We start from the raw sequence: 8,959 nt of genomic DNA on the forward strand, positions 1-8,959 counted from the left end.
AAATGACATTTCTCCCAATTAAGAACTAGATTTGATTGTTTGCATCTAATTAGCATTCGTTCAAGATTAACTAGACATGATTCAAATGTATCACTGAAGACTGAAAAGTCATCCATGAAAACTTCCATGCATTCTTCTATCATGTCATGAAAAATCGCCATCATGCACCTTTGAAAGGTTGCAGGGGCGTTGCAAAGTCCAAATGGCATGCGTTTAAAAGCAAAAGTACCATAAGGGTACGTGAATGTGGTTTTCTCTTGGTCCTCGGGTGCTATTGGAATTTGAAAATATCCGGAGAAACCATCAAGAAAACAATAGTAACTGTTATCGGCTAATCTTTCCAACATTTAATCAATAAAAGGTAAGGAAAAGTGATCTTTTCTGGTGGCGTCATTTAATTTTCTATAATCAATACAAACACGCCATCCTGTTACAGTCCTAGTAGGAATAAGCTCATTTTTTTTCATTTGTGATGACAGTCATGCCTCCTTTCTTAGGTACGCATTGAACTGGGCTTACTCATGGACTATCAGAGATTGGATAAATTAAACCTGCATCAAGCAGTTTAATAATTTCTTTCTTAACAACATCTTGCATATTAGGATTTAGTCTTCGTTGGCGTTGCACATACGTTTTATGACCTTCTTCCATAAGAATTTTATGTGTGCAGTATGAAGGACTTATTCCTTTAATATCATAAATTTTCCATGCAATAGCTGGTTTATGAGCTTTTAACACAGAAATGAGTTGAGATTTTTCATTTTCAGTAAGAGAAGACGATATTATTACAGGTAATTCAGATTCACCATGTAAATAAGCATATTCTAAATGGTTTGGAAGTGGCTTTAACTCTAATGTCGGTGGTTCTTCTATCGATGATTTGTATTGATATTTGTCTTCTTCTTTTAGCATTTGAATTTCTTCTGTTGTTGGTTCATATCCATTAGCCATGAGTGCGGCTAACATTTCAGCTTCATCAATTGGTTCAGTTCCTTCTCCTAAAGAACATTCTCCTGTTCCTTATAATTCTGGAAATTCTTCTAACAATTCTGCATGTGAATCTATAGTTTGAATATAATAACATGTATCATCTGCAGATTGCGGTTGTTGCATGGCTCTATCAACAGAAAAGGTAAGACTCTTGTCCTCTATACTTAGGGTCAGTTTCTTACCGAACACGTCTATTATTGCTTTAGCCGTGTTTAAGAATGGTCTTCCTAATATGAGAGGAACTCGAGAATCTTCTTCCATGTCCAGAATAACAAAATCTACTGGAAATACTAAAGTACCAACTTTAACTAGCATGTTCTCCATTATCCCTCTAGGATATTTTACTGATCGATCTGCTAGTTGTATACTTATTCTTGTTGGTTTCAATTCTCCAAGGTCTAGTTTAGCGTATAGTGAATACGGCATTAGATTTATACTAGCACCTAAGTCTGCTAATGCTTCTATTGAACTAAGACTACCCAGAAAACATGGAATCGTGAAACTTCCTGTATCTGAAAGTTTTTCTGGTATCTTATTCAACAGCACTGCAGAATAATTAGCATTTATTGTAACAGCCGAGAGTTCTTCCATTTTCTTTCTATTTGTGATTAGATCTTTCAGAAATTTAGCATATCTAGGCATTCCTGAGATCACATCAATGAAAGGAAGATTAACATTTATTTGTTTAAACATATCTAAAAATTTGGATTGCTCGGCTTCAAGTCTTTCTTTTCTCATTTTACTCGGGTAAGGAAGTGGTGGTTGGTATGGTTTAACATAAGGTTTAGCCTTAACTGTGTTATCTTCATTAACCTTTTCAACCAGTGTTGTAAAAAACGGAAAAAACGGGGGTGTAGACGGATTTTGGAGTGCCCCATCCCGTTTATACATAAAACCTTTGAAAAAATGGAAATCGGCCAAAAAACGGTCAAAAGACGGTCAAACACGGTCCGAGACGGGAAAAAACGGGTTTTTCTGATTTTTTTCAAGTTTTTTTTTTTTTTTTTTAATATTAAACGTTGTGCTATTACTTAGGGTTTCTTTTTTTATGTTTGAAATGTTGAAGTATTTAAACATGTGTGAAATGCTTATGTTTGGAATAATGTAATGTACAATATATATATAATATATAACATTTTTATTTAAAAGTCAACGTTAGTCAACATCCGTCTAGACCTCCGTCTCGACCGTCTCGACCCTTTTAGGACCCGACTGTCTCGACCCCGTCTCGCGTCTTTTGCAACCTTGTTTTCAACTACCGGTTATGTTTCCTTATTTTGTTCAGGTTGTTGTTCTTGTGGAGTAGGAATAGCGTCATCAGAAATTACATGAATTTCAGGTGGTTTAAGTGTAATACCACTTCTCGTGATAATAGCTTTAGCTGTTTCATTCCGGGGGTTAGCATTTGTATCACTAGGTAAACTCCCCAGTTTTCTTTCACCTATCAACCTTGCTAGGTTACTTACTTCTTGTTCCAAATTTTGAATAGAAGCTTGTTGATTTCTAAACGCTTGAGCATTTTGTTCATTGGTTTGTTTCTGAGATGTGAAAAACTGCGTTTGAGATTCAACTAGCTTTGACATCATATCTTCTAAATTTGGCTTTTTATCATCGGTTTGTGGTGGTTTGTTTTGAAAAATAGGTCTTTGCTGATTGTAAGTATTGTTAGATACTTGTTGATTGTTAGGACCTTGTTGGTTGTTGTATGGAATATTTTGGTTATAATTCTGGTTTTGATTGTAGATTGGTCTTGGTAGTTGATAATTATTCTGATAATTATTTTCAGACCTTTGGTTCATGTATGAAACATTCTCTCTTTGTTTCATTGTTTGTTCAATACTGAGACAATCTTTTATTAAATGTGGTCCTCCACACTGCTCACAACTAATTCGAATTGAGTGAATATCTTTAGTCATCTTTTCCATTCGTCTCTCGACAGCATCTATCTTTGCGGAAATGGAATCAAAGTCATGTCTAGAATCGGCTCTAGCTGCTTTAGATGATATAACGATATCTTTTTCTTAATGCCACTCATGTGAGTGGGAAGCAGTGTTATCAATAATTTTATAAGCTTCAGTTGCGGTTTTCTTCATAATGGAACCACCAGCTGCTATATCGATGTCTTTTCGTGTAGTGATGTCGCATCCTTGGTAGAATATTTGTACTATTTGATAAGTGTCTAAACCATGTTGCGGACATCCTCTTAACAACTTTCCAAATCTTGTCCACGCTTCATATAGAGTTTTATTTGGCTTTTGTGTGAACGTAACAATTTCTCCTTGAAGTCTCACGGCTTTAGATGCCGGAAAGAATTATTTAAGAAATTTTTCAACTAAAACGTCTCATGTATCAATCGCCCCTTCAGGTAACGATTCTAACCAATCTTTGGCTTCTCCCTTTAAAGTCCAGGGAAATAACATGAGATATATCTGTTCATCCTCCACTTCTCGGATTTTAAATAGAGTACAGATCCTATTAAAAGTACGAAGATGTTCGTTTGGATCTTCCTTCGGCGCACCACTAAATTGGAATTGATTAGTCACCATGTGTAGGATTTGTCCTTTAATTTCATAATCTGACGCATTAATGTCTGGTTGAGTAATTGCGTGACCTTGGCCAGTGCGTTTAGCTCTCATTCGGTCTTCCATACTTAGAGGTTCCAGATTTTCCATGATTGAATTTATTGAATCTGAATCACTAGAGGATTCTGATTTAATGGTTTGTTCCTCGACAATCTCTGGATGAGTGATTTGTGGTTCAGGAGGAATGATTAGTGGTTCAGGTTCTCTGAATTGTCCCCGAATATCCTCCGGATTCTCAATTGTGAGGTCTGGTTCAAAAAATGGATTATCGAAAATTTGAATTGGAGTACTTGGTCGACTAGATGACGATTCTAAAGAAAAATCAACAGCGACAATATTAGCTAGATGTCTTGATCTGGTTACAGGTGGTGAATGTATGAAAGGTGGTGAACGTTTTGCTCGGTGCATTCACTGAATATCCTATTAGTTATAAAAGATAAAAATTATATAAGTTATCAAATTAATAGACTTTTCTGATTTTGCCCACGTTTCGAATAGCCAATAGATGCAGCAGGTAGCCAGGACCCTTTAAATCGGAAGCCCACAACTCGCCACTAACAAATCAACTATTACTACGAACCAGAAAATTTTGGATGTCTATCAATTTAACCGCTTAAAATAATTTTTCGTCTAAATTTAAAGAAATTTTAGAGAAGAAATAGAAAATTCTATGTCCTAAAAATTAGAGCGTCGAGAAATAAGAAAGAAAAAGAGTGCGTCGAAAAATGTCGAAAAATAAAAGGTCGAATAATAATAAAAAGAACGTAGCGCGTCGAAACTTAAAAGTCTAAAAATTAAGAATTAAAAGTTGCGTCTAAAGGTATTAAAGCTTAAAGGAATTCTAAATCCAAAACGTCAATAACTTAAAAAGTACTAAAATCTTAAAACGGCGTCGCAAAATTCTAAAGCACCTATATCTTAGTCTAAAGAAAAAGCACTTAAGGGATTTTATGGCAAAGCCTAAAAATCTAGAAATAAAAATAACTATGGCAAAAACTATATCTTAAAACTAGTTACGAGCGATAAAAATACAAATTACGTACAAAATAATAAAAATATACAATTTATAAAAAGAGACAAAAAAAATGATAAAATTACTAATTTTTATAAAAATATTATTTTTATATTATTTATTTTATAAAAGTATTAATTTATATAATTAATAAAACTAATTAAAACTTAAATTACAAATTAAAACCAAAAACTAAACTAATTAATTAAATAATTAACCCTAATTAGGGTTTATAATAATAATAATAATTAATACTCCGTAATTAATGCAGAACTAGGTCAAATATGGCGTGTCAGACAAGGCCATGCGATCGCATGGATATCGCGTTATATTTTCATACGGTCGCATGGGTTAGGGTTCCAGGCCAGAATATGGGCTGCTACAGTACCAGGCCCGAAAATCTTTAATTTTTTAATTTTTCGGTTTTTATAAAATATTTATATAAACAAATAAAAACTTATATTTTAGAAACTAAAATAAAAATAAAGAAACTTTATAATTATATATATATATATATATATATATATATATATATATATATATATATATATATATATATATATATATATATATTTAACAATCTCTTAAAAATATATATATTTTGTTTTTCTTTTTATATTTTTGTATTTTTAAAACGTATTTTTACAAAAGTAAATTAAAAATCTTTTTTTATATATATATAGCGTTTCGCTTCCGGCGTTTAAGCAGTCCCCGGCAGCGGCGCCAAAAATAGTTGATGTGCGTAGAGGTGTATACGAAATAGCTTATATTTTACTAGGAAATACAATTAAAAACGATACAATTTTACACAAGTTATTTATTTATTTATAAAGTGGATATAACTAAACCTTGCTACAACACTTATAGGCAGTGTACCTAATCGTACAGTAGTGTAGTTTTTAGTAAGTCCGGTTCGTTCCACATGGAGCTAGCCAAGCTTAACGCTATATTTTTAAAACTATATTTGTATATATATATATATATATATATATATATATATAAGTAGTATTATTATTATAAAAGGGGGTTTTTACCGTTTTATGACCGGTTTGTCGATTTTAAAACTTTAGTCGCAGTTAAAACCTAATGTAAAATATTAAAAATAAAAATAACTTAATTTAAAGCGTAAAGTAAATGACAATAATTAAAGTGCGATAAATTAAAATGCGATAAATAAAATGACAATAAATAAAATTGCGATAATTAAAAAGTACGATAATTAAAAGTGCAATTAAATAAAAAGGCAGTAAATAAAAATGCGATGAAATATGAAATAAAGGAATTATGCTTATTTAAACTTCCATAATCATGATGTTCGACGTATTGATTTTAGTTTATTACCATGGGTTAATTGTCTTTTGTCCTGGATTATTCAATATGTCCATCTGGTTTTTGTCCATAACAGTCCATCAGTCATAAATATAAAGTGCAAGTGTCCTCGTCAAATTATCCTTATATCTGAAGTCAAAGATTCCAACTAATTGGGGACTTAAACTATAATTATACCAATTTTTCTTGTATGTAATTCACCCCTGTTTTAATAAGTCCATTGACTATTAATCCATTCCCGTGTCCGGTTAAATGAACGATTATTAGTACTTATAAATATCCCGCCCATCGTGTCCGATCGAGTGTATATGGTTATTTATAGGTACATTCAATTGTAAATATTTATATTAAATTAACGAACTATCATTTAATTAAATAAATATAAAGCCCATTAATAGCCCATAGTCTAATTTCCACAAGTGTCGGTCTTTTGTCCAAACCCCAATTATGGTACAAAGCCCAATTACCTCGTCTTTAATATTTTAGCCCAACATCATGATTACTTCAATTTAAATAAGCATAATAATAACTTAGCTACGAGACATTAATTTAAAAAGGTTGAACATAACTTACAATGATTAATAATAGCGTAGCGTTACACGGACAGAATTTCAACTTACACACTTACAACATTCGCTAACATACCCTTATTATTATTAATCTTAAATTAAAATTAAAATTAAAATATAAATATAATTATATATCGTGAGAGAGAGGATAGAATTAGATGTAAAACATTTGTCCGAAAATGCTGAAATTTATAGATGTGGCCAGGTATCTGCTGCCATGCGATCGCATGGCATTTGTGCCTTCTGGCCATGCGATCGCATGGCCTGGGAATCCAGCTCACAAATGTTTGTTTGCTAGTTTGCCGATGGTTTTATATATAATATAATATATATATAATTTTAAGAATTAATTATATATTATATTATATTCATGTGCATAGTTGACTTGTAATTTTTAGTCCATTGCGTCTAGCGTTGAGAGTTGACTCTGGTCCCGATTTCGGATTTTCGAACATCCTTTCGTACTATTTAATATCTTGTACTTTGCGTTTTGCGGCTCGTACTCTTGTAATTTATAGACGTTTCTGATCAATAATTTTAACCACTTTGATTGTACTTTGTACTTTTGAGCTTTTTGGTCGTTTGCGTCTTCAATTCGTCGAATCTGTCTTTTGTCTTCACCTTTTATTATTTAAACGAATATCACTTGTAAATAGAACATTTGCAACTAAAAGCTTGTCTTTCTTGAGGGATAATGCTATGAAATATATGTTCGTTTTTAGCATTATCAAATATTCCCACACTTGAGCGTTGCTTGTCCTCAAGCAATATAGTCTTGAAATAAAAATACTAGAATCACTTCTTTATTCTTCACACTTTGTACATCAGTGATTTTGATTTGGCGTATGAACAATGATAGTAACGTTGTGGTTTACAGTCCCACATGACTATGAAAATTTAGATCCTTTAGGAAATTGGATCTTTTATGAAAACAATTGATCTTTTGAAAATTCAATCTAGCTTTTACCCTAGATAAGTTTTCCAGAATAACCCTTTACCGGTGTTTGCTACAAATGTGATGTAACTAAAAGCTACTAATTTTGATGTTACCTAACAACTAAAAGTTACTAATTTTAACGACAAAACGAAAAACAAATGTGATGTAACAACAAGACGGAATGAACAAATGATGTGCACCATTTATCATTCAACAAACAAACGCCAATATGTTTGAAAACTTTGGTAAAATTTAATCATTTTTCTACGCTATTCACCCTCAATAATTTAAATAGCTACTGATTTCTTGCAAATGAGGACATTGCAAGATCTTAAGTGTGGGAAGGGGTTAAATTCTTTCGAATTATTAATTCTTTCAGATTTTTAAAATTTTAAATTTAAACACTTGGTTACCATTAAAAATACTAGTAACGCAGTAGTTGTAAATCTAGTGCTCTCTGATATTAAAGAACAGCCTTAGTCTTATATACTGACTACCCAATTCTAGTAAAATTTTTCAAAATTTTCAATTAAATGAACTCAAAATCATGTTTATACAAATTTATGAACGATAAAACTAAGTGTTAACACCGAAATTATTGTTACCTCGGAAAGGACATAAATTGAGAAACAACCCAAAATGTTAGAATTCATTTAAAATGGAATAGAGAAAAATAAAAAGGCAAAGAAAAGGAAAATAAAAGCCAAGTGTGGGAAACATTTATCAAGTTATTTAGAACATATGTCACATATTTTTGTATAAATAATTGAAGATACTTTTGTTTTGGAAAAAATTAACTGATTTACCCGGAAAATTGTAATATAAAAGGAAGTAAAGTCTTCCGAGAGAAAAATACACGCGCTTATTGATTTAGGTCAGGAATTTGTCGTCCAGACCAGTTGTAGAGTCTACGAAAAACCTTGAAAAGTTTTCTCGAAAATCAGCTGGAAATCCACGGACCTCAGCATCAAACAGGGTCGCCAAGTGGTCAGACTTATCCTAACCATAAGAGGATCTGTCTCGTACAATGGGGGCACCATGCAAATTAGCTTATAAGACTAATGAATCAGATCTCCAAAAAGGATAATCTTCTTAAAGATCAAAAATCAGCTTTTAAGCCTGATATTACTCAATCCTTAATATTGACCTTAAAGATTGAGAATTCAGACTCATGGAATTCAATGATATCTAAACTCGAGCTTGAACGAGAAAATATTTTGATCAAAATTACAAACCGATTTGTTTTCTGAAAACCATATTTTCAATGCGTTCATTACCATTGAACTTAAAATCCTAGGAATTCACCTGGAATTCATTAGATCACCTGAACCAAATCAGGTGTCAAAAGAACGGTGGTTGCATAGCATGGTCAAAGACAGGACCTTGTGCCAGACAGAAAAACTATAGGGTGATCTTTACTATTGCTCCTACCAAGGATAGTAATTGCATCCGACACGTTATAGACCATAATCAAAAGCATGTCACGGGACATTGCCTCAACAGTTGCTTGTTCAACGCTTTCCTTTACAACCGGACGGTA

Source organism: Rutidosis leptorrhynchoides, chromosome 1 (assembly GCF_046630445.1).
Source record: "Rutidosis leptorrhynchoides isolate AG116_Rl617_1_P2 chromosome 1, CSIRO_AGI_Rlap_v1, whole genome shotgun sequence".
NCBI lineage: Eukaryota > Viridiplantae > Streptophyta > Magnoliopsida > Asterales > Asteraceae > Rutidosis > Rutidosis leptorrhynchoides.